This window comes from Manacus candei, unplaced genomic scaffold (genome assembly GCF_025592945.1).
Source record: "Manacus candei isolate 608988 ecotype Guabito, Panama unplaced genomic scaffold, ASM2559294v1 h1tg000005l, whole genome shotgun sequence".
In the NCBI taxonomy this organism is placed as follows: domain Eukaryota; kingdom Metazoa; phylum Chordata; class Aves; order Passeriformes; family Pipridae; genus Manacus; species Manacus candei.
Window position 1 is genome coordinate 348,372 of NW_026138053.1, and position 27,423 is coordinate 375,794.

At 42.8% G+C, this 27,423-nt stretch overlaps 1 protein-coding gene across 17 annotated transcripts in view; it reads left to right on the forward strand.

The window, feature by feature from the left end:
• Positions 1-27,423, forward strand: part of PTPRF (protein tyrosine phosphatase receptor type F) — a 376,048-nt gene that overhangs the window by 83,821 nt on the left and 264,804 nt on the right. For 12 of the 17 annotated variants that reach the window (XM_051796949.1, XM_051796940.1, XM_051797024.1 and 9 more), the window contains exon 2: positions 5,348-5,428. The exons of 2 other annotated variants lie outside the window; for them this stretch is intronic. The gene's annotated coding sequence lies outside the window, so the exon portion shown is untranslated. Of the gene's footprint in view, positions 1-4,920; positions 5,013-5,347; positions 5,429-11,887; positions 12,222-27,423 lie in introns of those variants that run through there. 3 more of the 17 variants (XM_051796958.1, XM_051796967.1, XM_051796987.1) reach the window with 3 other exon arrangements.

Consider the following 27,423-nt stretch of genomic DNA (forward strand, 5'->3'; position numbering starts at 1 on the left):
TGGGAAGCATACAAGGTGATGTCTGTGCCTTGGTATCGAGTCTGTCAGCTGTGGGATAACAACCTTCGTGCTGCATTTGCACTGAAAAGGCAGCACTGCTTCCTGAGATGATGGAAGTGCCAAATGCTGGATTTTGGAGCTTGAGTCTTTCTGCTGGCAGCTGTGAGGAGGATGCTTCAAGTTCACCTCCTCCAGTGGGACTAGGTGTGAGCCCATGCTCAAAGTAGTCCCATTCCTTTTATTGTGTGAGTTTGGATTCATCACGATAAGCTCATACTCCCTGGTTGTCTCTGCTTGACACTGAGGAGGATGTGTGTGTTTCAGAGGTCTGAGGGATCTTCCATCCAGGGTTTGTAGAGACCAAGACAGTACTTCATCATTCATTTCATCTTCAACCTTAGGTGTGCTACCAACTTGTGCATTTTACTAGTACTTTGCCTAGTTTCACCAGTGCTCTGCCCAACTTTCTCATGTTAAGGGTGATGCACATGATTAGGAAGAGGAGAGAACACATTTGCTGTTGCTGGTGGGGAGGAGGAATCTTGTATTGGCTGTCTGCCTGCATCTGTACCTCTTACCTACAGTGAGACCCTTTGAGGAAGTGATCTAAAGAAATCCAGAGAAAATTGCCGAGATTTGTAACAGCTTTCCTCCAGGCAGACTGAGATTTATTTGTACTGTAGGATGTGACAGGCAATTCCTGGTGCCTCAGCTCTGTCTGAAGTGTGAGTGATTGCTGGAAACACGAGTGATTGCATTAGCAGCTTTCCTTCCTCCAATGGGGAGAAATTTTGAGTTTGAACTCTCACCTTTTGAGATCTTTGAAGTTTGGATCTTTAAAAAGTGTTCTCCACTCCAAAGACCTAGTGGTGCAGTTGTCATCCTTCCCATCTAAGGAGGAGTGGACTAGCCTCCCTTCAGAGACCATTAAAGCTGTTCATTTCATCCTCCAGAGGGGTCAGCAGAGAAAGACGTAAGTAAGTAATTATTCCCTGCCTCTCCTCCCAGTAGCTGAGTGAGCTGTGGAAGTTGAAACATCATTAAATCTCTGAGCAGCACAGAGGGTCTGCAAGCCTCCGCAGCCAGGGAGCCCATGGCACTCAGCAGAGGGGAGGGCTGAGTAACAGGTGGTATTTGGAGGCTAATTAATATTTGTGAATAACAATGCGCCATTAGTAAGAAAACAAATCAGCCTGCTTGTGAATATTTATGATGATGACTTTTCAGCACTGCTCGGATTGCGCACTCCTTTTCCAGCTGCCGCACCTCCTCTTGTGTCACAACATTTCACACCAGGGGTGAAAACATTCTTTGCCCTGTGGATCCGTGCTGCGGGGTGGCAGCTGGCTGAGCAACTCTCTGGAGTATGTGCTTCTGGGAGAATATTCTCACCAGTTTGGTATTAGTGGGCCACTTAGGTCCCAGACATTTAAAGTGTTCTTTGCTGGTGGAGTAAGCCATACGAATTAGCTTGAGATTTCATCCCATCAGGAACCAAGCCATGCTCAGAGATAGAGCTATGTTTGAAGAGAAAGCAGGTGTTAAAGGTTGTTCTGCCTCTTAATGTTGTGTGCGAGTGTTTTACAGTAGATCAAACTTGCCTAATGTAATCTTCATAATGCTTTCATTTAAAAAACTCCCTGTGGTTTGTATTTGTGGAAGCTGAAAGAGCAGAATCTACTTTGTAGGTTGGTGAGGCGGGGTGTACGATTGAACATGTGTTCACACTGTCATTTGGGAAAGATAATAGGTTTTTAACCTCTGTCAGTGTTAGACTGAGGTATTTATGGAGCTCTATTAAAGCCGTGCCTAGGCAGCTAACCTTGCAATACAGGATTTTCACAATTTGCCATTTTCTTGTGATAAGTAGTGGCTTTTCTTGGCCCCTCGAAGTGCCTCTTGCTGCGTCAGACAGTGTGTGAGCTTACTAAGAGGTGAGGAATTCCTTGCTGTTGTCAATGCTGCATGAAAGGCTCATGGCTACTGGTATCGTCTGATCAGTAAATACTGTCTCACGGATTGAAAAAGCAGCCTTGAAGACTTCCAGAAAATACTCTTCTGGGCTTGGCACATGGAAATTGGGAAAACCCAGGTGGTGCTCGTGCTTTCAGCAGCAGAGGTGTCCAGGTGCAGCTGGTGGTGCTGGGCTCTTGCTCAGGGTGCTGCAGGGGACCTGCAGCACAGCACTTACTCCCGGCAGCCTGGCTTTGAGTTTAACTTATGGGAGGGGGGGAAGTTGTGTGCTAAAATCCTGTTGGTATGGTCTCTCTTTCGTCACTCGAGGCTTCTAACAGCCTAAATTAACGCGATGGAGACTGCAGTGTGCTTCAGGGAGGAGGTTATCTCCAGTGAACTGCCATCACCGCTTTCGTCATTGCTGATTATTTTGTTCTGTTAATGTTTAATCCTCAGCAGCAAATACCTCTCCCCCTATAAGCAGAACATCTGTTTTATAAAGTTGGCTATGACATCCAAAACTGAATCAGTGTAAAATTTTAAATATGTGTCAGACAAACACATGCAAAGAAATTCAGAGCTGAAGTGATCGCTTTAGCATGCATGGGTCCTCTTGTGGCAGGGATTTCCAAGTCTTAAATTGCATGTTAAACAGTGCTTGGTATGACTGAGAGTATTTTCTAGCCTCATCTTAAAATTCTTTGCTCTTTGTCTTAATATTTCCAATGTAGAAGAGGTGCTTTGTTGGTTTTGGTTTTTTTTTTTTTTGGTGACTGTTTTCCCTTCCTTTTCTTATCAGTAGAGTCACTGTGGTGTAGCTGAGAATAGTTGACTTGAACTGCCCCTACTATACAAATGCAAAATCTACTTATGCTTTTGGGAGAAAGGAGTTTATAGTGAAATACATGAGTGTGTACCATGGATGACCTCAACTATGTCTGTGAGAACTACAGGAAATTCTATAGGGTTTTTAAAGAATAAATTAAAAAAAAATGCATAAAAACCAATATAACAATCAGCAGCAGAGACTGATATGTTTAAAGGAGATTATTAATTTCAAGTGTTGGCTTAGAGAAATTTCAAGCATTTTTATGCATGTAATAAAGGGTTGTCTTTTAAGTAGCTTAAGTATCCTTCTCTGTATGCAGTATGTCCTGGGGTTTAACAAACCTCTTGCTGCTGGATGGATTCCACTCAGATGCTATTGCCATTCTTACAGCAGATTGATGAAGAGAGTGGAAAGAACCAGTACTGAAATATGGTCATCCTGTTAGTTGTGGGGGAAGGGAGAAGCCAAATATGTGTAATCTCTCTTCTTTAGTATGGTAATCTGGGTCATGAGCATCAAAGTGGATGTGTGGGACGAGCTGAAGGTGGGAATTGGAGACCTTATACTGAGGGAAAGGTGCAGGGGTAGAAAACTGGGAGCCTGTGTGAAAGGGGGAAAAAGGTGGGACATGTTCTAGACGAAGAAGCTTGAAGGGACAGAAGAAAGAGGAACAACTTAGTCAAAATTCTGGAAAACATAGAAAACATACTGAGGAGCATTGTGCATAGATATTGGCGGGGTAAGACCTCCAGGTTTATAACAGGAACACGCTCAGAATGATTGCAGTGAAGGCTGCCAGTGTGTGCCAGAAGTAAATATAGTAGTGTAAGCACTGCTACAGAGTCATTGAAGTCAACGCTGCATAACATAAATTGCATAATATATTTGTTTGTGAAGGTTATTAGAGTACAGTTTTAAATGGATCTGAGTCCTTGGAAAGGTGAGTGTATTCTGGTTCCCTGGGCTGAGGTTTCCAATACATCCCAGTCTGATCTGGGGCAGGCTACCAGCAGAAGGGGGGAGTGCTGCTCCCCTCCTACCAGCTCCAGTGCTTGTCTGGGCAGCTCCTGAGCTGGTTCCACACACTGTGCCAGGAGGAAGGGAACTGCCCTCTCCCCTCAAAAATGGGAAAAAAGTGAGGGGATTTTTGTTGTGCTGCTCAACTGTGTTGGTGAGGGGATGAGAGAGGGGTGTGTATGAGGGGATAGGTGGAGGTACCTCTGAGCACAGGGGGCAGTGGGCGGGCAGGCTGTCCCAGCCCCGTGTCCCACCTCTGAGCTGGGGCAAAGCCTCTCCCTCTCCCACCGAGGATATGATGGTCAGTGCATGACACAGCAACTGTCAGACGCCCGGATTTCAGGGCATTGTCACACTCTCTGTAAGAGTGCTGAAACTGTTTGCAAAACGAGTACTTCGTAAATGATAAAGGCTAAATAATGCATTCTGTGCATTTGCATAATTTTGAATCACTTATCCTTCTGAGGGATGTAGTTATTTGGCTCACGTTAAAGAACACTTAGTGGTGTAATTGAGCTCAAGCCATCAGTTGCTAAGCTGAGTTGACACTGAAGATAGGAGGTATGTTTTGGGGGAGACTGTGCATGTTCCCTGTGATGTCCCTGGCACCACAGAGCAGAGCACTGCGGGTCAGACGGGTAGGAGGCACAGTCAGAGCTGTGAAGGGTCAGGATATATTTCAGAAAGAGCTTGAGACCCAGAACAGTCAAAGTGGGACTTATTTCCATGGTGATGGCATGCAGAGTCGTAACCTTAGGAGGCATTAGGAGAGAAACTTTTACTCTGAGCTGGGTTGGAAGGAGGGGGTTACCAGTTGGAAGTGCTGGAGAAACACACCTTTGTGAAGTCACAAGGTGCCAGCAAGCCACAAGGATAGGGCTGGGCAGAAGACGCTGAAGTGGGGTGACAGAGGAGGCAGGTAATATTGAGGATGGGGAGTCACCTGAGAGCAAACTCCAAGAACTTGCTTGGTTTGGGTGGGCAGATGAGCCCTGACAGGGAGGTGATGTAATTCATTTTTTATTGTCAGGGAAATAAACTTCGGAGATAGGGAAAAGCTATTTAAGCTGCTGGATCAATGTTGGCATGAAAACAAATGGATAAAATCTGTTCAGGAATAAATGTTAGGCTGAAAGAAGTTTTTTAACTATTGGAGGAGCTCAGCTGTGCAGTAGGCACTGGATATGGAGGCTGAGGAAGAGCACTGTCAGTATGTGGGGGTCTATTGCTGTGATTGGGGTTCTTGGATGTGATACTTGTCATGGAGGGCCTGTAGAGGAAACAACTTTCCCACTTGCACCTGGTGGTGGATTATCGTGTTGAGTCCGAGGAGGAAAAGGGAAATTGTCCCTTGCTGTCATGGCTTTGAAAGTGTTGTAGTGGGAATATGTACTTAACTGAACTGCTTCTCCCCCAGGATGGAGAACTCATGTCATTAAGTGAAGATTAAACCTCTGTGTTTTGCATTTAACCTGTGAACATCTCTGCTGTTATGGTCACTTATGACACTTATTCTTATGTTGTTGGGTTTTTTTTTTCCCCTAGGTATTTTTATGGCCTCTGTCACAGTGGTGTCTCAGCGTCTCCCAGGCATTTATGGATTTATTCTGAGAACGTTCCTGTGAGGTAGGGAAACATTATCACCTTCGTTTTATAGACTGGGAACTGAGGCAGAGGGAGACAAAGGTTGCAGGAGTCTGTAGCACAGCCAGCAGTCAAAGGCTAATTGCCAACAACTTCTTTATTGTACTAATACCAAACCCAGCTACCTGTCTTTGGCTTTTTTTCTTTCTTTCCTCCTCCCCTCCTTCCCCCAGTTCGAGTTTTAGTAGCAACAATCTGCAAGGAGCTGAGAGGACCTGTGGAAAATATGATTAGGGTTACTGGTGTCCTTTTCTTAACATTGTTACTTATGAGTTGAAATGCCTTTCTAAAAATATCAGCAGATCTGTTTATGTTAAATGATTAACATGTTTAGACTTCCACAGATAAGCTGCCATGCCTTTTGAGTCAGTAACTCCTTTATCCTACCTGTCTAGGCTTGTGGCTGTTGAATTCTTACCCTGCCTAAGCTAATGCCATCCCAATCACCTAAAGCAATGCCAAGAATTTCATCATCCATGCAAAGATCTGATTCATGTCAAGACAGGTGTAAAGTTTCTCAAGTATAGTTATGTATAATTACTGTTTAACTTTATTTTTCAAAGATCTTTCCAAACCAGCAAAAATGTTCGGCTTTGAGCTCCCAGATTCTCCCAGAAATTGGATTTCAGTGCCTGATTAGTGATTCTGATCCCTTTCAAAAGTATTGCAAAGTTCCTGACACATGCGCGCACTGAATTATAATTTGCCTCATAAAATCTAATATAATGAGTAACAGCTTGAAAAATGTCTCTCTTTTCCCCTTCAAATAAGGAATTTTTAAGTTAGGTCTCCCTTGAGCCCTTTTTTCACTTCAAGTTGGTATTTAAAGTGTGACTTTTACTACTTACAGAATTTTCTTAGACGTAGAGCAATGTTATAAGTTAGGAATACACCAGCAGGCTCTGACAAATATTCTTATTGTATACTAAAATCATCAGCATTGTTAAAGTTATAACATTGCAAAGAAATATTTAATGCCACCTTTCTAATTTCACAATCTGTAAAATAAAACACACACATTAGATTACATTTATGCTCTTTATTAATGTATATTACATGTCCTTGTGTCCTCAAGAACGAAGCCCTAATGACTCATGAACTGTCTCAAAGTGTACTAAATAAGATTAAAGAGCAGGCCAATGACCTTAACAGTCAATTAGGCTATGCATTACTCAGCCCAGTATTTGTGGAGTGTAGAGGAGAAGCAAAAACCCATTAGCTAAGATGCTGATGCTTGAAACAAACATCATTTCTCTAAAACCAGGAATGATTCCTGTCATTTAAGTGGAGACTGATAGGTATGTCTTGTGTGTTTGAAAGTATTGCTGATGTGCTCCTGAGGATTGGAGAAAGCCTGCTACTGGGATTTTGGGCTCAAAGCCTTGTGGGATAGATCCTGCCATCCCACGGTGCTGGGTTGGGCAGTGGCAGGTGCAGTAGGAGGTGGTGCTCAGGTTTTGGGATGTGCCACCTGAGAGGTTACTCAGAGACAACAGGAAGGGAGGGCTGCTTTCAGAAACCTCGTGTTTCACTGAAGCAGCAGGCCAGGAAAGGAGGTGCTGGTGTGGCATATGGCATGCTTGGTTTTCCTCACAGGTGAGCCTGGGGTTGGCAGGATTGCATTTGGGGGCAGGCAGGAGTGTGAGCAGGAAGGCTCTGGGCTGCTATGCCCACTGAAGAAGAGAGCTGGAATACTGCATCCCCTTTTCCCACAGCTCAGGATTTGGGAGATGAACAGGTCCTGAGTACATAGTGGTACAGATGGGTCAGATCCCCTGTTCCCCACCAGTTCCCACACTCGCTGCAGGCTCACCTGTTCCATGAAGTTGTCAGCAGGAAGCCAGGCTGGCTCTGGACAGCAGGGCTGAGTGCATCCCAGTGACGGGCTGACTCAGTGAAGTGCAAACCTGGACAGTATCTGAATTACAGCAGCATCCCTGTCATCTTTGGGGTGACATTTCTGAACTAATCATCTGCACTTTGTTTTATATTGCGTTCAGAAGCGTATTAGAGCAGTGTCAGGCTGGAGACAGCCACCCCCCTTGGATGGTGACAGAACTGAACCAAGAGCAGTGACATTGCACAGGAGCTGAGGCGGCAGCTTGGTCATGCTGCTCCTCAGCAAAACAGTGGTCCTTGAGGGCTTCTCGGTTTTATAGCGCTTCCTTTCTGGTGTGTGCAGTTATGAATGCTTTCAGCTGACCCTGAGAAGGTCTTCTGTCATTCTTAAAGTAAACTCAGGTTTTAGGAAATAAAAGATGACAGACTCAGTCCATAAAAACCGTGGCTGAAAGTACAGTTTGAGTGACATGCGATAACATCTTTTAAAGTAAATCAACTTTTTTGAACATAAATTGGGCAGAATCTCCCTGATCTAGGTCATAGTTTATCTGTAGGGTTTTCTTTTAAGATAATTTCCTTAATAAAGTCTGTCTGATCTGGGGGGAGGGGACAGGGGAGCTTGGGAACAAGGTGTACTTCTGCTCTTCAGATGAATGAGAGAAGAAAGAAAAGGAAGCCTTTTCAATCACGTCAGGCTAAATCTAAAGCATCAAGGAATGATGTTACAGGAGAACCCCTGAAGATAAATTGTAACCTAGATTAGCAGAACACAGATTAAGTTTTCAGGAGTTTTGAGACAGCAGAGCATTCTGAAGCAATCTTTTGTCATTTGTTTAAATTAGAATTGTTGTATAGTTGCATTTTGAGGTCAATAAATGAGGTTAATAAATTTATTAAAGGGAATACTGCTTGAAAATATTAAAAGAAAAAGTTAGGATTTTTCATTTGAACTGGCAATTGCTAGGGAAGTACTGTCTATCTACATGATCATGATTTGGGGGATTTTTATACAAGCAATGTTATCACTGGAATCGCAGTTAAAACTGAGACTTCTGCATGATTAGGTTTTTTTTCATTCTGACTTGTCAGTGTGTCACACTGTCCTCTTAAATACTTTAAACATTTTTATTCTTTAATTTTTATACATTGTGGAAAATGTGTTGCGATACCATGTTCTGCCTTAAGGGGTGTTTTCTGTAACAGAGGTTATGTATTTCTACAAAACGTTGGCACAAAGCTCATGTGTTTCAAAGTGGTTTGATTGTGTGTTAATGCCACATTGGCTTGAACATACTAATACTTAAAGCAAAGCAGTAAGTCACCCATTACTTTTCACTGTAATCCAGTGAGCAGTATTTTCTGGTTGTACTTAAATGATGGGCTCAAAAGGGCATTGACAGAATTTATTGGCATAGCTCAGCCTTATTTATATATGGCTAAATATATTTTTCTGACTTAAGAGTCATTGCAGGTCCTTTTATCTCACAAATAAGTGGGTTGTTTCAATATATTGGAGCCCAAAGGGCATGACTGCTGGCCATTTACCTGGCTTCACATGGTGTGTGTTGGAGAATGTATGTGGAGAGGGAAGGGTGGGGTTTAAAGCTCCAAATTCGCGCTTGTAAAACTCCCTTCTGCTTTGAAGGTGTTTGCTTTAGCTGTCTACTGAAATATATATTTTCAAAAGTTTATTTATGAAAAAGAGGATCAGCAGATGCTGGAGATGTTACAAGATTTAACCATATTTGTAAAATTGAACGTAAACTTTTAGCCCTCTGGTCTTTTTCATTTCCTTTTCTATTATATGATCAGTATGTTGGTAGGTGGCTTTTGTGCTGTCACTTTACCTGTTTAATTAATTTAGTTGTCTGAGGGTTATGCAATAAAGGTAGAATCACCATAACTGGCAGCATAACCTTGTCATCCCACGGAGTCAGCACTTGCTCATGCTCTGGCGCAACGGCTTTGAATAGCTGCCACCCCATGTGTGTGTTTCCTAAACTCGAGACAAGTGCTGAACTCATTAAAAATACATGCTGTATAAGTTAATGTGCATAAGGAGTTTTGGTACTGAGATCTCCTTTGAGGCTACATTTAACTCTAATTAACTTGGTTTCGTTCTATCTGCTATCAGCATAGGCTTGGCTGAAACCAACCAGTATTGGTTAGACTCTGGGTTTGAAGTAGAGCCCAGCAGGGTGACGGATTAAAAAGCAGGCAGTTGTGACTGTGCTGGGGTTCTTGGTGCCCGTGCCAGCTCCTGGGGCTGTGCCCCTCACAGGCACCAGCTGTGCTGTTCCTGGGGCAGAGTGCCACACCGAGCGGATGCACATCCCATGTACTCGCGGGCAAAACTCTGCATTTCTAAAGAGGCCTGAAATAATGAGGTTTGCTGAGCTGTGACTGAACAATTGCATGACACCAAACTCCTCTGACTAAAATAGAGTCTGAATTGTTCCACTAGTGGAGTAAGGAACAGCAGCAGAGACTACCAGTATTTCACTGTTCTGACTGTTCTCTCTGTTCGTACCTTGGTTTTATTCATCATTAACTCAAGGATGAGATCCAAGGCTTCTCCTAATTATGATCTGTTTTTCAGGGGAGGCAGGCAGCAAGACAGGGATTACTGGTGGTAACTAATGGCATTTGTAGTAAAGACAAGTACCAGCAATACATGGATTGGAAATATTGAGTGGGTTTTTTGGCCTGACAGTGCTGGAAATCAAGCTTTGTATTATGTCCAGTAAAGTAGGTTTCACTGAAAGCTGATAATAGTATTTTGTAAAGGAGAGTTTTCAGTGTATCACTCTGGAAGAAAATACTCACAAATCCATGTTCAAGAGGAGGCTGCTGTATTTTGTGAAACTGGGAGAATGCATGGATTTGTTGCATTTTCATCACAGCTAGCAAAAGAAAACTATTTTCCCAATTCTTTTGACTAGTACTAGGGTTTTAGTCTTGCAAAAGATTTTCTGGGTGGAAACATTAGGTAAAATGGATTCTGGATTTATACATTGAAGGGGGTGGGAACCACCATCCAGCAGTTTTTGAGTGTTCATCATTTCCTGAAAATTGGACCTTTTTAAGTATTTCAGGTTAGGTACACTAGCAATTGAGGCATTCAAATCACTAACTGCTTTTGAGAATGACAGCCAGAATCTCCATTAACGTTGCATCTTCTGCCTAGGGGATCACAGAACAGAACTTGATGGGTCTTTGAGGATGGAAATGAAGCAGTTTAAGAAGCCACTGTGCTTCAGCTGAGATGTGGTAACAGCACACAACCGTGTCTGGTTTGTTTTGCTGAAAAACAAAATAGAAATCACAGAAGATGATCTAAGGCTGTCTGTTTTGCTTTGCATAGAAGCAGACTAGCAATGCTCCCGTAGTATCTTGCCATGTCTCAGCTACAAGGATGGTAATTTCCAGTTGATGAAAGGTAAATTATAGCTAGAACAGGTGGATGCCTAAAAATTGTAATGTGCTTTGAGATACTTGTCAGTGTTCAGGGAGGAGTGGGACTTGCTGTGCTGGTTTGGACCAGTGGTCAGTCTAATTTGGTACCCTACCCTTGGCAATGATCAGTGCTAGATAACAGGCAATCTGCAGGAAATTGTGCATATCAAACACTTTATCTGCTGGGGAAGTGTTGGCTTTTTTTTTTTTTTTTTTTTTTTTAATTTTTAAAACCAAACCAGGCCAGTTTAGTCAACAAAAGAGTCCCTTCTAAAATGCAGTTAAAATTATTCTTTAAATCTTCCTTTGCAGACAAAGAGTTTATTGTATTTCTTATTGTTTTCCCTTCAGACATTTCAGCTGAGGATTGGTCTAAGCCATATACAGTCTTCAACCTGGCTTAGACCAATCTTTCTAAATGTTCTTCTGCATCTCTAAAAAGCCAGTCATGGTATGTGAATAGTCTAGAGTTGGTTTTTTTGCTAACATTACAGCTGAAAGGTAAAATACTTAAATGGATATCATGTAGCTATTGTATTGCTTGAGCGTGTCTTCACGTTAATTAAAATTAATTTAAACAAGGTGATAGGAGTAAAGTGCAGAGTAGAAAAAAGGATAGATCAGAAAAAGGAGATAAGATAGGTGTATTCAAATAGGCAGAGCCTGATGAAATTTGCCCTAGAGTACATCAGCACTAGCCAAGCAACCTTTGAACCATTTACAATTATCTTTTAGAAATTGGGAAGGGCAAGAGAGGACCTGGAGGACTGAAAAGGGCAAAGGCATTACCTCCGTTTGAAAAAGGGAGATCCAGGGAGTTATAGATTAGTCAGTCTAACTGCAATGCTTAGGGAATTGGAACAAAATTTTTAATCAGTTTCCAGGAATCTGGAGGTTTAGAAGATGATTAGGATGAAGGGGGGCAGCAGTACCTCTGATGATGTGCCTTGACTTCAGTAACTTTGGACATAACCTCATGTGGCATTTCTGTGGAATACAAAAATATATGTATTTAATTATATGGTAAATATAATCAAACAGTTTAAGGACTGTGTTTGAAGAGTAGTTACCTGTAACTTGCTTTGAAAATGGGGAAGAAGGGAGATGGCATGAGGAATTGACTGAATACACCCATGTTTGTCTTGGGCTGAGCTTTATTTGCTGTTCTCTTTACTGGTGTGGACAAGGGAATACTAACTAAATCTGCAAGTAAGCCCAAAACTGAGAGGGGCTCAAGCACTGTGAAGCATAGTTCAGAATTAAATGGCTACAGTGGATTGAAAAGGCATGTGGAAATCTGCAGTGTGTCGCTTACTGAGCTGAAATGGGGAAACACAAAGTGGTGAGGACGTGGCAGGGCTGCACAGCCGTGGCAGAGCACTTTGGGACAAGCTCTGGGTCACCACCTGTGCACCAGCTGACAGTGGCAGAGAGGACGAGCTCCATCTGGAGCGTACGCAGAGGACAGTAATTAAAGGTAATGATTCTGTTGCTGTCAGTGCTGCTGAGGCCCCAGACATGGCACTGTGTCCAGATGCAAGGATTGGGACATTGGGAAGTGTGGGTCGGCTTGGGGGCATCCCTGGATGTGGCTGAGGATGTTGTTGGAGCTGGATCCAACCAGCCTGTGGATGAGGAGATGAGTGCTCAGTTGCTGTCTCAACCAGGGGATGGATAAGAGATTCTCCTAGTTTATGGGAAAGCTGTAACTTGAATCCCACAGGAGAAAGGCATAGGCAAGTCAAAGAAGGTGCCAAAACCTGGGGTGAATCAGGCTGAGGACTGGAGCAGGAGGTGTCTGGGGGAGAGAGGTCCTGAGCACAGTCACCCATCCCCGGAAGGTGGATGAGGTGGTGGCGGTGTCCAACTACTCTGTGGGGAGTACAGGTAAGGGAAAAGGGGGAAAGTGCCCAGAATGCAGCAAGGAAAATTCTAAAAGCTCAACTTCAGCATGGAAGAGCACTGAAGAGCCTAGAGAGCTTGTGGTGCTTCCATTTTAGGAAGTACTCAAAAGTCAACTTGGCAAGGCTCTGAACAGCGTGGTCTGACTTCAGAGTAAGCCCTGAGGTCCCTTCCCACATGCTTTATTCAGAGTTTTAATAAGCTATTTCCATCCTCCTTATCTGTAGAGGATGAAATTTTTGAATTACAGGTGTCCCAGGTGTGAGTGGCAGTGCTCCTCCAGGTAATGTTAATTAATGGTTCAGAAGGACCAGGAATTACTGGGATTGCTTCCCTTTGAGTAGTGTCTCTTAATAACATAAAAGCATTTGTTTTCTCAATCAGGCTTCAAGAGGAAGCAGCGTAATCAAATGTTTAAATTTCTTCAGTGCTTTAGCATTTGCTTTGTTAGAAGCACCAGCATGTTTTCTAGGACACAGGTGTTTAAATTCATAGCCTTTAAGAAACCTTTGCTTCAAGCACGTGGATTGGATTGGATTGGGTGCTTGAAGGAGATTGTTGCCTTGTAATATAATAAACATGTACCTAATCAGAGAAGCTGATTATTTCCCATCACAATAAATAGAAAGCATGTGATCAGTGACATCAGCATCTATTTTTTCTTAGTGTTTTGCAGAAGTAATAGCTATGAGCTTGTAATAGTGATATGTAATCTCTAACATGCAGTGGTTAAATATTAATATACATTGGCTGTGTTTAAAGGTCAAGAACGGGTCTTAGGTAATGAGATGTTAACTCTCAAGCTCCATCAAGTTTTGTAAGGTGACTTCTTAGAAGGGGACAGTGTTGTTGTCGGAGGGGTGGTCTGGTGCATGAACCTTAGAAAGAATTCAATGCACTTATTAAAACATTGAGAAATTGACACTAAGGTTTCTGTCGAGGTCTGATTTAATCAGTTAAAAACACAGCCAGGCTGCTTGACAGGTGACCACAGGAAACGTTCCCAAAGGGTATTGGTCTGTCTTGCTCATCTGTCCCATTTCCTTAATCATGCTGATGGGGTTTTTTGTTTTGTTTCGATTTTGAAGCGGTGCCATAAAGCTGACAAGGCCACCTTGTTCAGAGCCACAGTAATCAAGGGGTTACTACCCGTGGTAGCTGTGACAGTCTGTAGGGTCACATAGTTACCAAGCTGCCCCATCCTCCCTCTTGGGACAGTCTCTATTGGCACTTGCACTGTGGCACAGAGACTTCAGGCCATATGTGTAATCTCAGTTAATTGTGTTAGGTATTTGTTCTCCTTGTTTAATGTTTGTCAGAGTCTTGTAAATGAAGTTGTTACAGTGTGAAATTTTATGGTGTCCGAGTTGGAAATGATCCTGCTTATCTTGTTGACTTTCTACCAAGCTGTTCCTTGTGGTGGTTCCGCTTTGCAGTCCAGCGTGCTGGAGTGGCGAGCGGGGCTTTCTCCTGAGTTTTACTTGGGAGTCATTAACTCCAGATGGCACATATGATTTTATGCTCTTGTAAAAGGTGTTTTGTTCAAAAGGAGTTCTGTTACACATGCAGTGGGATTGAGGTTTTTGGAAGTCTCGACTTATCTGTTTATCTCAGGAACACCAGTTATCGGCTTTGCTGGGGTGGAGACCCTGACTGGTGAGACAGTGAAGAAGGGCTGATACAACGTATGCCACAGATATTATGACGAAAACGTCATATTGTTTTCTGGATAGCAGAGTGACTGATTGGCTGTAGACACTCCTGACACTGCCCGACACTAAGGGTTATTTTATCTGAAAACAGTGCTGTTACAGATGAGAGAGCTCCTGAAAAACATCACTCACTTTTACTAGCAACATCCATCACTTCCTAATTATGGGTGCTTTCGGGTGGATAAACAAGTTCTTTCCATTACTCCTCCGGAGCCTTTCATGTCCCTCCGGCAGCAGCACAGGGTTAAAGTTGGCCCTTTATCCAGAGGTGGAGGGACCTGCAGATTAAATTAGTGCACACTGAGGTCTGTATGTGTTAGATGGGTATCCTGCTGTTACAGGAATGGCAATGGCCAGTAACTGTAGGGAATGAGTAATTTTTTGTAGCTTAACCACCTACTTTGAGGCACAGAGGATCTGTTAAACTTGTTTGGAAGTTGGGAGTTTTCACTGTCCTTTAAAAAGCAGAATTAGATCAGAGCAAGTCATGAGTCCAGTGAAGAGAGAAACCCATGATCCCTGTTCAGGAACAGGAGAGTCTCTGCATCTCAGTTTTCCAACACATGCTCATTTTGGCGGCAAGAGCGAGGCTCCCCTTTGATGGTCCAGGAGCTGTCACCCCTCTGGATATCGCTGGAGCTGCCTTGGCCATGGTACCTTCATCCCCAGCCCCTGCTGGCTGCAAATTCCTGCTGCCCCCAAGTATGGGATAGAGCAGGGTCTTCCTGTACCTCCTGGACTGGCTGACAGCACCTGTCATTGCTACCTGTTGCTCCACTGCCAGGACAGAGACCCAAGTGGGATTTTTCCAGAATGCTGAATTGCCCTGACCTCTTCCCACTGAATTTCTTGGTCCTGGTGCCATACTTTAGACTTCTTCAGAAATACATATACATTTTTTTTTGAAGGCCATATGCATTTTCAGTGCAGTCCTTAAGCACTGCCTAGAAATCCAGTGTTGATTCCAAGCCCTCTGCTGCTTCCTGGCATCGGAGCAGACGCTGGCAGCTGTATCCATTAGACAGCGGCCTAATTGATCAGGAATTGTTGTATCCACGGGAGCCCTTGGCACGGCTGGGTGCCTTACACTCCGGTGAGCTTCAGCTCACCTTCTGTGTGGGGCTTGGATCTTCAGCTTGGCTCTTAAGAAATTTATTTTCCTTTGCCACACTAAATAATTCTCTTCTTGTAGTCTTACAGCAAGAGCAAGGCTGGAGATGTACTTTGTGTGCTTCTGTTTACGTTCGGATAAAAATAACAGTTGGTTGAAGTACTGTTTGTTTGTGGGCTGTGTGCTCCACCCGTTGAGTGTGCCACTGCTTACCTTTCTTTGTATTTACTTTGTGTGGCCTGTGGATCAGACCACAGGTATGGAGAAACTGAGGATACCACGGTGATATGGTCAGCATAGGTGCGCCTGTGTGCGCGGTGTGGACAGGGAGGGATAAATGAGCATTTTCAAAACTGTTGTTTAATTCCAGTGACTCTGCAGATGGCAAAGTATTTACAGTTGCTGAAATGATCTATGCTGCCCTGTGCTGCCTTTTCTCTTTGAAGAGTAGCTGCCTTGCAGCCCTTCCCTGGCTGCCGGTAATAGCAGTAATTAAGGCACACCTGGTAATGACAACGGACGTGCTGTGCCTTCTGCTGCCGAGGACACTGATGTCCTGAGGTTGGGAGTGCCCACTGCTGTTTAATACAAGTCCTCAATTTAAATATAGGCTCAAGGTTAAAATCACAGTCCATAGATAAGGTGGGAGTGGATGGCTCAGTTCCCCAAGTATATCCCTGGCTTCCTCCTGGGAACTGTAAGTAGGACAGGTAAAGTCCTGTTGAAGTGAGTTGGTATTTTATTGTTGCCCTTTTGTCCTTAAGTTTGTATTGCCTACAGTAGGGCTTTTTTGCAAGAAGACCTGAAGGTATCATCTGTTTTTTCAGATATACAGAGGGAGTACAAATTAAATGAAAGTGATTTAAACCAAAAAAAAATGTAGGTTTGGCGATGCTGTGGACCCCAGACTTGCCAAAGCTTCAGTGACCAAACACCCCAAGTGCCGGTTTTGGATGAGTGTTGCCCCTGGATTGTAGCTTCAGAGTTCTGGAAAGAGCTCTGGACATCTAATACATTGAGTAAAACCTCCAAGTTACTGAAATTCTGGAGAAAAAAGTGAATCGTGTTGATGGCTAAGTTTATCTTTTCCTGAAAGTACGGTTCAAAGTTGAATTTACTACAGGGGAAGGGGGCTGTGGGAAACAAAAAACCCACCCCAAAACCTGAAATAATCTGTGCCCACTTTGTTGAAGTCTGAAAGACTGAAATGTATTGTTATCCATCAATTCCCCAAAGACTAATTTGTGGGAAGGGTGGTTCCAGAACCGAGGCTTTTTCAGGGAAAGTGCAGGAGAGCCCATCTGTCAATATTGTTCTTACCGCTTTTCCAGTGCTTTTATAAATTGATAGTCTGGGAGTTGTCTCTGTTGCAGGTAAAGCCGGTTCCGAGCCCTTGTGTGCTGATATTTTATAGAAGTGAAATATGAATGCTCTGGGGGAAAATGGCATTGTAAGATAAAGGGCTCTGATACATGCATATAGCTTGAATGTCATCTTATTAAAAAAAAAAAGACATAAAGCAGATGCTAATCGTAAAACTGTACTACATGTACACTTTTTTCTTATTAAAGTTATTGAATCTAATTCAGCCTATATGAACATGTATGAGTGCTGTGTTTATCCATCCTAAAAACGTTTCCTTGAGACAGGTTTGTGATTATGCAAATACATAGTTTTAATAGAAGAGAGTTTAGATTTAGTAGTCTCATTAGAGAGAATATTTTTTTTCTAAGATGAAGAATCTGAAGTAACAGTTGATTTTCTCATTTGTTTTGAAGGAGAGCATTGCAGGTACACATTTTCTTCAAGCATTAGATAAGCAGTCTGACTGGAATAGCAGTTTTAATCTGGTTTAATGATGTTTTTTCAATATGAAAGGGGCCAAGAGATGCAGAAGTCTAAAGGTCTACTGGTAACAGTCGAAGTGATGGGAGTTGTTTACAGAACATACAGTGACTGGATGTCTGCCGTGTGCTAAGAGCATATATGGGACCTTTGTTCTTGGTTTAAAGTATAATTAAGAAATGCGTGCCTATGTGTATTTAAAAACAATAAACCCATTCTGTTTGCAGACATTCAGGGGTGGCAGACACAGATGAAATGTTTCAGCGAGTGCTGGTGTTAACTGTTTTGTTATTACTGATGTCAAGATGCCTTTCTCCAGTGCAGCTATGACTAGGTCAAATCAAACCTTTAATTAAGCGTTACTCATATGAGTGAGGTAATGGCCTGTTTTCTTATCTATGTAGGTAAAACTCTCATCTTTTTCAGGTCATTACAGAGTGAAAACTGAGAAATCATGGCTTGGCCTGCCTTTTGCTTACAGTGCATGTCAAGACTCTTGCAGACTTGTTATGGAGATAGTTAATAGGCTTTGCTTTGTCTTGCTCTGCTGGTAAAGCAGTGTGCTTTCAACATGTATCCAACTGTAAAAACCTCAGAAAAGCAAAACTGTGGGCAATTCGCTTCTGAAATCCTTCAAGGTTGACTTTTAATTCTTTGCATTGTTCCTTAACGCCTGAAGTTTGTGGGGTGGTCAGAGTTAATGCTGGTCACTTCGTGACAGACCATCTTTCTTAACTCTGTGGCTTTGAAATGTTACAGCAGGAGCTTTTTGCTGCTCCAGCGTTCGATGTGCTGTGTCTGCTGTGCTTCTGCAGCCACCTTCTTATGGCTGGGAAACAGGAAATGTCTGACGTGTGGCAGTGGCAGGTTTGGTAGGAGCAGCTGGAGCCTGCTAGGAGGTTTTGGGCGTGCAAACACCTTGTGTGCTAGATGCCTTTCACAAAGCTGTGCCATCAGCCTGGGATCCATAGGAAAGCAGTGAAAACTGCCAGCAGGGCCCTGGTGTTGGCAGGTCCTCGCTGCCCCTGGTGGGCATCCAGGACCATCTCCCCATCCTGCCCTGCTGGCCTTGTCTCTCTCCGTGCCCAGCTTGCTGACCTCTGCCTGGAGAGATGTCTTGCCCTGGCAGTGCTATCTCCCTTCATTCCTCCTTGCTCCCTAGCAGAGCATATGAATGGGTTTGGTGGAGAAGAGTGCTCACTGCTGCTCAGGCACTGCGGTGGTCCATGTGTGCTGGTGCTTAGGTGGGGTGGGCACACAGAAGAAGTGCTGGTGAAATATTCCCCGTCCTCAGCCCTGAGCTTGCCAGTTCTGCAACAGCTGAACCTAGTGACCTGTGGTCTAGTTGGGACAGGATTTCTGTGTCACAATTGAATTAACATAAATATTTCTAACAGAGAGTGTATGTGCATAAATATATATTTATTTGACAGCTGCAGTGCTTGAACCACAAACTGCAAAGGGAGTAAAGTAACACCTTTTAAAGAAAGAAGGCAAGCAGAGGAAATGTCTTAATTTAGTCTCTTTTAGCTGGATTGTGAAACCTGATAAACAGCTGCCTTAGAGGAAAAGGGCTTCAGTAAGTAGAGGGAAAAGAGTTGAAAACAGATACTCCTTCTCAGTCCTCTTATAGCAGAATATTAGCTGGAAAGAAATCTAAGCTCTTTATAAGAGGTTAAGCAATAAAATTATGAGAAGTGGGTATTTTTTCACCACGCATACAGCCATGGTTTGCTGACAACATGAGAAAGGTCTCTGGTGTGTAAATGTCTGGTTTTTACTCGTGATCAAGGAACTCGAAATCTACTGTCAGTGCTGTCCACTAACCACAGTGCAAACCTCCTTTTCTAAGGGTTAGTAACAAAAAGAAAACTGACAGCTTCAAGAGAATTTACTAAAGAGGAAATACTTTCTTTTTAATTGTATTTTTTTTTTGGTTCATTTAGAGACAAGAAAATCTAGCCAGGGACCTTCCTCCTTCTCCCTTGTTACTGCCTAAGATTAATGCCCAGACCCTTTAAAGGCCATTAGTACGAGGAACAGAAGTTAAGGGAAAACAAAAGTCTTGTTTTCAGTCCTCTCCCGGTTATTCATTTTGGATTCAGTGCGTGAACGACTTGTGGTTTGCTGAGGGTCTGAGTCGCAGGATCAAGGCTACAATGGAGGTATTGTGATCACCTTTCTCTCCCCACCACCCTGCACAGTCGAGTTGAAATCCTGCTTTTTGGCATCCAAGCTGTTGCTTTGGTGACCAATTATGACTCTAGAAGTATACATTGTGGTCTCGCTCAATAGCTGAAAGAGTGTAAGGGAAAAGATAAATGTGTTCAAACACAGCTCTGTTTTGCAAGCCTTCAAGGTGATTCAGAATAGAGTTGTTGGCGTATTTGATTTAACGTGGTGTATCACTGTAGCGTTAGGAATTGAAATGTCAGTGTTACAAATCCAGAAAACATAATTAAAGGTGATTTAATACTCAGAATGCTGTGCCCTTTACATACACATTGTAATTACCTCTAATTTTTGGTAGCATGGAGTTCTTGGTTTCTCTAAGCAGCCCTGTTTCTCTGTAATTATTTAATTTTAGAAATAATTATGTGTTAATCACTCAAACCTTTATTTTCTAGAAACCTAAGATGCAGTCTGTAATTTTGGGTTTAGTGGATGCTTCTTGTCCTCCTTTATGATACTGATGGTCCTCAAAGTTTTCATGTGATCCCAACAAGGTTGTATAAAGTATTTTTGGTATGAAGAGTGAGCTTTATGACAGTGACATGGCAGGGGTGAAAGAGTGAGAAAAATGGTAAATTCCATACACAGTTGCATATAGCAGGTAAAGGAAAAAGACAGCCAAATTAGTGTGCAAATGCAAGAAAAAACTGTAATTTCAGGGAAAAGAATCACATGTGATAGGCAGAATTTTCTTTCTTTGAACGCTTTCAGCAGTGGTGTTTGCAGGATTCCTTCAGTGCTTCCCACGGCACTTAATCTCTCTTGCTTTGCTTTGTGTGGTTGGTGAGGTCCTTGGGTTGGAGATGTCTTTGTGTTCAGACACCCCTGTCCGTGCCACTTGCACTCACAAGTGACAAGTGAAATGATTTAATGACTGTCTGTCCCATAACGTGCTGACACCACAAGTCACTAATGCTCCTCTCGGGGTAGTGAGTGCGGCCATTGTCTGTGCTGGGTAAATTGCTTTGTTTGTCCTCCCCAAAGATTAGCGTTTATATTCCCTTGATAAAAGACAAAGCATTCCAAGCGCGCATTCAAAATGAAAACTCTTGCAGATCTGGCAGGCAGTACAATATCACTAATAGCAGCAGATACTTAAGTAGCCTATTTTCATAATCCCACAGGTAGTTGTTAAGAGCATTTTCTCCTAGTGGGAGAGAATATCTATCCTTCTGTTGAGCTTCTTGTCAGATATCACTGTATTTATGACCTTAATGGAGTTTCTAGCAATCGTGTGAAGATATAGTAGGCCCTGTGTATATCCATAATTCAAGATTTTATTTTATACCTAGTAGCACCTCACATTGGTGTAGATGAGATATTTGGGTCGCATCTGTACTGGTAACAGAGACCGTTCCCATGTCCTCATAAATGTTCGTTCCTTGGTGGTGGATCCAAATTTAGACTAGCTTTGTAGCTGTGTTTTGCTCTTTTAAATGAGATGATTCTCTTGGGCTAGATGGCATCTGCTACTGAAGTGGTACCTAGGGCAGCATTAGTAAATCAGCCTTTTCAAAGCATTTTCCCAAAATCTGGTGTGTGGAAGAGTATAGATTGACAAACTGGTAACTTCTCACTGGGGTTTATGGAAATTACAAAGTCAATTACATAGTGCAGGGAAGCTGTACAGTGCAGCTTGTTTTCTTTTCCTTGTATAGTTTTTAAATACATTGCGACAGTTCTGAACTGGGAATAGAATTTCTAGAGGAGACACTTCGGTGCCGCTGTGAGCGCAGATCACATGATGCTGGAGAACCAGATTGTACAAAGAGGATTTCAGAAGCTGATAATAAAAGACTGTAGTCATTGGTGATATGGGAATAACCAGTATGTTGCAAGTCAGATTACAATCTTGTTATTTCAAAACAAAAGTTACCTGGGATACCTATTCTTGTTTTGATCAATAAGGCAATCTTGTGAAATGTCAAAGTTTTGGGCCAGGAAGGACCAAGGCTTTAAAATAAAGCATCTGCTGTTGAAATCTGAGCCTCTGATCCTTCTGTTTAATCACAGAAAGAAGAGAGAAAGGAAGAGAGAAACAATATTCTCCAAGTTACTTAGTTTAAAAAAAAAATTTTTTGTTTTTTTGGTTTTGCATGTTGACCAGTAATTTGTAGGCTCTGAGAAGTGGGATGGGAGCCCTAATTATGAGCATTTTGGTAGATTGCAGCCTTATTCCCTTGAACACTTGTTCTCCAGGAAGCATCATCTAAGGACCGGGTGTGAAGTATGTGCCCCCTCATATTATTCTTGTCAGAGTTTGCTGATAAACAGTTTGCTCTGAACTGTTTCCCAGAATAAATGGGAAAATGTTTAAAGAAGTTTCAAGAATATAATCCATATAATGCTCTTCTCCATGGTTGTCCCCAGTTGTTAGGGAATTACAGGTCCTGTCTCGCCTCCGCACTGATTCCTGGGTCAAAGGACAGGGCAGAGACACAGTCTCTGGTCTGGCTGAGAAAGGAGACAAATCCTTGAAGGTATGTTTTCAAAGAGGGGCTGTCCTCATTAATAGATCTTGATCAGGTGTAGCTGTGCTGCTTGAATGAACTTGGTCCAGGTGAGCTGTAAATTCTGAAATCTGCAGTCTCCTTAATCAGTCAGTCTCTCATAAAAGGTGAAGGAAGCACATGGTAGTGACTCTGATCCAAAAGAGGAATAGAAAGTGGTTTGCTGAAACACAACACTAACCAGAAGATTCTCCCTCTGAAAAGCTGGCGAAGGCTTTAACCTCCTGGAAATGTTGATGATGAGGGAGGAGAGCTGTTTTGGCTGTGGAAGAGTGGTGGTGCTTTCCTTAAAGGTTTTTTTCTGCAGAGGGACGTGGGTTTTAAGATTTTTTTTTCTTCTGATGTTATTGAAATGTAACTGTAGACCCTGGGTGGGAGATTGTTTTGCAGAAGAAAATAAATCAAAATACTGCCTTGAAATCTTTTTTTTTTTTTTTTTTGTAAAGATCTTACATTGTACAGTAATTGGGCTGCTGTGTGTAGATAGAACCTTTCTTGCAGAGACTATCTGGGCTTCACCAGTCTCTGCCCATTTCCTCCTGCTTGGTCCAAACCTGTTTTGTCACTAGCAGCAGGGCAATAAATCAGGAGTCTGCCTCAGGTTAAAGAGAATTGTGTTCTTTTCCCCCCCTCTTGTTTATTTTTGACTTGGACTGGTTTCCTGATCCAATTCACTGCACAAAACCATTGACGCAGCTGGGGAGGTAACTGGACTTGGGCACTGTGACTGCTTAACCCATGAGTGTTGCTGAAAGATGTGCTTAGCAAATTACTGCCTTGATTATAAGAGATGAATATATACTGTTACACTAGAGACTGTTATGAAAACTTAGAGTATGGGCCCTGCGTAGCAGTTATCCCTGTTGATGTGCAAGAGTCCTCTGCTTCTTTTGAAAGAACTTGTTATGGTTTTTGAAAGTATTGAAGTAAAAAATAAACTATGTGAAAGCACACAATTACAAAACTTTGAAAGGTATCAATACTAATACTGACCTATTTTACTTAAGAGTTTTGGGACTATGAAGTCAGGTCTCAAAAAAAAGGTTCTTTTTTTCCCCCTTTGTAGATATTGGGCAGTTGGCTTTCAGTTGTGTTCTCAGTGACTTTCCAGTGATATTATTACTTAAAGCTTTTATGGATGAACTCTACATTTTTGTTCAAAATATTTGAAGTGTTAAAGGGAGTAACCTCAAAACAGATGGATATATAGCTCTGCAGTGAAGGCTTGTGATTGATAAAATTTTCAACTTAAAGAGATCTTGAAGTTATTTTTTCCAGAAAGTGCACTTACTGGTGGCTGGATTTACATTTTGCTGTCAGTGTTATCCAAGGAGACAACTGGTTATTACAGGAACAGTGCCTTGGTATTTGGAGGTGGGCAGAGTCTGTTGTCCATTAAATCTCTTGGAGGACATCAACTTAATTTCTTCTAGAGGACTGGAAAATAATGGGAGGTAGTTAGACTTTTAAACTTTTTTAGTTTGAAGAATACTTTCCATTATCAAAATTGGAGTGATGAATAATGCTGAAATCATGTTTGTTCATATTAAATGGCAGCTGGCTGATTGTGCCCTCTCTTGAAGAAGAAGGAGGGACATGCTTCTTTAACTTCAAGAGTAGATCTGTGCTGAATCTCAAATGACTAGACTCATACATTTGAAAAGGACTTGGATATAGTAACAGCAATCATTTTTTTCTGCAGATTTCCTATCAGAAATAAATTAGTCTCGTTGCTACATTTTTATTAAAAATTTCAAGAAAGAAAAGACACCTTTTCTGCATCAACTCCCCACTCCCTTGGCACAGTCATGCTGCACTTGATGCTCCTGATGGTGAGATTTATCATTAAATGGTGATTTTTAAGTTGTTTATATGAGAGAGATCATGCTGTACTCTCTAATATTACTTTGGTTTTTACCTCCCATCCAAAGATCTGAACTTGCATTGCAAAGTACAGGTCCTGACTCTTGTTTACAGGTGGCAGAGCTCCAGAATGGAGAAGTGGAGCAGTGTGTTCAGGATTAAAGAACGTCTTAATGAAAGAGTAACAAAAAAAACTATTTTTTTTTTTTTTAATTTTGTCTTGGTTGGGGTTGGAGGGTTGAGGCAGTGCCTGGCACAAAGGCGTGATGTCTTACTTGGGAGAAGCCTGTGGAGCAAAGGTATCACCACCATTACCCATCATTTTCACACTATTGCTCCATCCCCCTGAAAAAGAGATTGGGCATTGGTGTTTGCAGGTCTTCCTTCGCTTTCCCTTTCATTAGATGCAGGGGAAGACTCTTAATTATTTTAGACCTACGTTATTATATGAGTATACAATCCCATCAGCCAAGAGCTAGTAGGGGCATCAGTCTCAAATTCTATATGTGGTGTGGGAGCACTGGTGTGCGTTTTGAGGGGGAGCACAAGGGGGACGAGGCCATCACTCCCTGCCTTTGGAGCTGGGGCTCTGCTGTGCTCTCAGCGCCAGCACAGCCTGTGGGAGTGGGACCTGCTGCCCCTTGGCTCGAGAGGGACAATGGGGTGCAGTTTCTTTGGTTCAGTTAGACACTGAACTCTAATGGCCAGGCAGTGCTGATGTTGAAAGAGCAGATTTTGGGGTAAGATAAAGGTACGCAATTATTTATTTTTTTTGTTACACAAAAGTAGCAGTTTCATGTGAGACATGTGGGAGGATGGGGGAGAATCAACATTTGCCAAACAGAAAGGGATAAAATCTGGTGGAATAACAGAAGCTTTCTGTGAGGCTAAGAGGAAGGCAATGAATAAAAAATGAACCCCCCAAAACCTGAAGAAATTTTCAGAGGAGAGGAGAAGGGATGCTGCAGCATCTTTTTATATCTAAAGTCAGTTCACGGAGATCAAGAAGTGTGCTTCTAGAGGCCATCTGAGTGTCTCTGAATAATGTGTCTCTGAATATTTTGATGATTATATTGCTCTTTTGTGTGCGTATGTGTGCACATAGCAAGAATTTTCCGAAAGCACTCGGTCACTGAGGCATGCAGGCTGTGCAGCAGCTTGGCAGTACGTGCTTTGGTAAGTCAGTGGGCAAGCACTGTACTGGCATTTGAAAGTTTTTTCTTCTCTCCAAACGTTGGGTATAAAAAAAACCAAAACGGGCGATGAGGCCCAGGCAGCGTAAAGGTGTCTGTGAAGCATTACATAAACAATCTTTGCTTATAGCTTAGTTGGTTCATTTTTTTTGGTGCATGTCAGAATATGCTTTATTTCTGTAAGGCTGTGTGGCGTCATTTACTTAGCAGGGAGTTGTAAGATGGCAAAATAGTGTATGAGGTTGTCCGAGGGGTAAGCGTTTAGCTGAGAGAAAGCAGAACAAAACCAGCTTAAAGGGTGGTTGGGGGTTTTTTGTGTTTCACTGGAGGAACTGTTAAAAGTCTAAATTACAGTTTTCCTGATGGCTCTTTGAACAAGGGTGTTGCTGAGAAATGTGTGTGTGTGTCAGCAGAGTATTCATAAGAGAGCGGCTGCAGGAGCTCAGAGGGCTATTTAATTCTTCTCCTCTTCCATTAGCCCATGAAGCAAAACGAGTGGGAGGTCTGTGAAGCCAGATCAGTGTTGATAAGGGAAACCACAGTTCCCAATGCAAGTATTTAGAAACTCTCTTTAATATTGCAGTGAAAAGCAGAGCAAGGAGGTGTGACTGGGTGTGGGAGCCGGCAGTACTTGGGCTGGAAGCAAAGCACATGTCTCTCAGAGTCTTGTGACAGGGCAGAGAAGAAGTAGTGCATCCCTTCTGTGTCCTGATGTCAATACCAGGCATCAGTCCAGATTCCTCCCATACTGAAACCAGATTTGCTTTAAACAAATGGGATTTGGGCTCAGGATAGCGGTAGTTGCATGAAATGTCATGTGCCCAGGGTTGTAAGAGGCTGGGCTAATAATCCAGTCTGGTCGTCTGACTTGGGGTGCTGTAGATCTGAACTGGAGGGCTTTGCAAGGAGCACGGTTGTGTTTGGCCATGTGGATCGCAGCATCCCCACCCTGGGCTTCCCTGTCATAAAACAGGCAACTCAGGAACCCGAGTTTCTCGTCTGTGCGTATCTGAGACGGAGTGATTGGGATGTGTTTCTGGCCTTGGTGAGTTTTGGGGAGAACAGTCTGGTTTTTCTGAAGAGGCAGCCACACGGTTCAGGGAAGATCGAGCCGGTGCGTGACGCGTGGTTTGTTTCCCTCTCGGAGGTACCTTTGCTTCTGTTTAGTATTCTGCATGCTGTGCTGAGACCTGGGTCTTGTTTAATCAGTTTGGTTCTGATTGCTTCCTTGTATCCATGGGTCTCATCTTGAATTCAGTGTTTTGCATTACAAATCTGCTCTCCAGAGATGGACAGGATATATAGCCCCATCTGCCACATCCCAGTTTAGCCCTTTTTCGTGGAACCCTGTTAACAGGTGACATGCACAGTCCAACGAGATGCCAGCTAATTGTTGGTGTGTAATTAGGAAGATGAGTGCTGACTAGATCCTCTTCTGCAAGATGGAGGAACTGCTGCAGGCTGCAGAGATGGGGAGTATTGTCAGGGCCTCCGGGTGCAGCTCCCGTGCTTGCTCTGTCCCAGAGCCTGCCTTGGCTTTGAAGGGTGAGATGAGTCACGGGAGCTGGATTATTCTCCTTGCATGCCAGCTTCTAAATGCCAGAGGAGACACAGGGAGGTAGATGTCTCACAGGAGTATCATTTGTTCTCTTTTGTTTTGTGACATTTGGATGACAGCATTTTTGAAATGGTCATTTGTGCTGTTACTGTTGAGAAAGAGGTTAGTCTAAAATCAGTATGTGGAAGTGCTAATAAATACAGTGTTTATGCACCATCAGTGGATAGATGACTGTTTTGATTTCTTATCTCGTTCTGCTAGGGCAAAACCTCTGTTGGAACAGGATTATCAGAGAGAACCTGTATATTTTTAGGCTTTTCTGAAGGTGGAAAAACTCAAATTCAGATGGTTTAGAGTTTTTTTTTCCAATGGAGTCGTATAAATTGTTGTACTAGAACTAAAGATTTAGTGGAATTTTAAGAATAAAATTAGTCCAGAAAATGTTTGCAGGATAATGTTGTTTTTATAGAAGCCTGGTAACTGGAGTAAGCACCTACATTTTCAAGACAGCAATATTTGCTCTTCAGAGTTTCATAGTGGATTTTTTTGTTTGGGGTTTTTTTTTTAAATCTGTTCTCACTAAATATTGTTAGGGAGGCAGAGTGCTATCACTGATTTTTATCCCTGGGGAGTGCAGGGTGCAGGAGTGAAGGCACTTGACAAGGCTGTGGGAGTCCTTGCACTTGGAGGCAAGGTTGGAACTCTGGAGCAGCCTGGCTGCTGGGAACACGGCCCCTCTGCTCCGCTGCACCT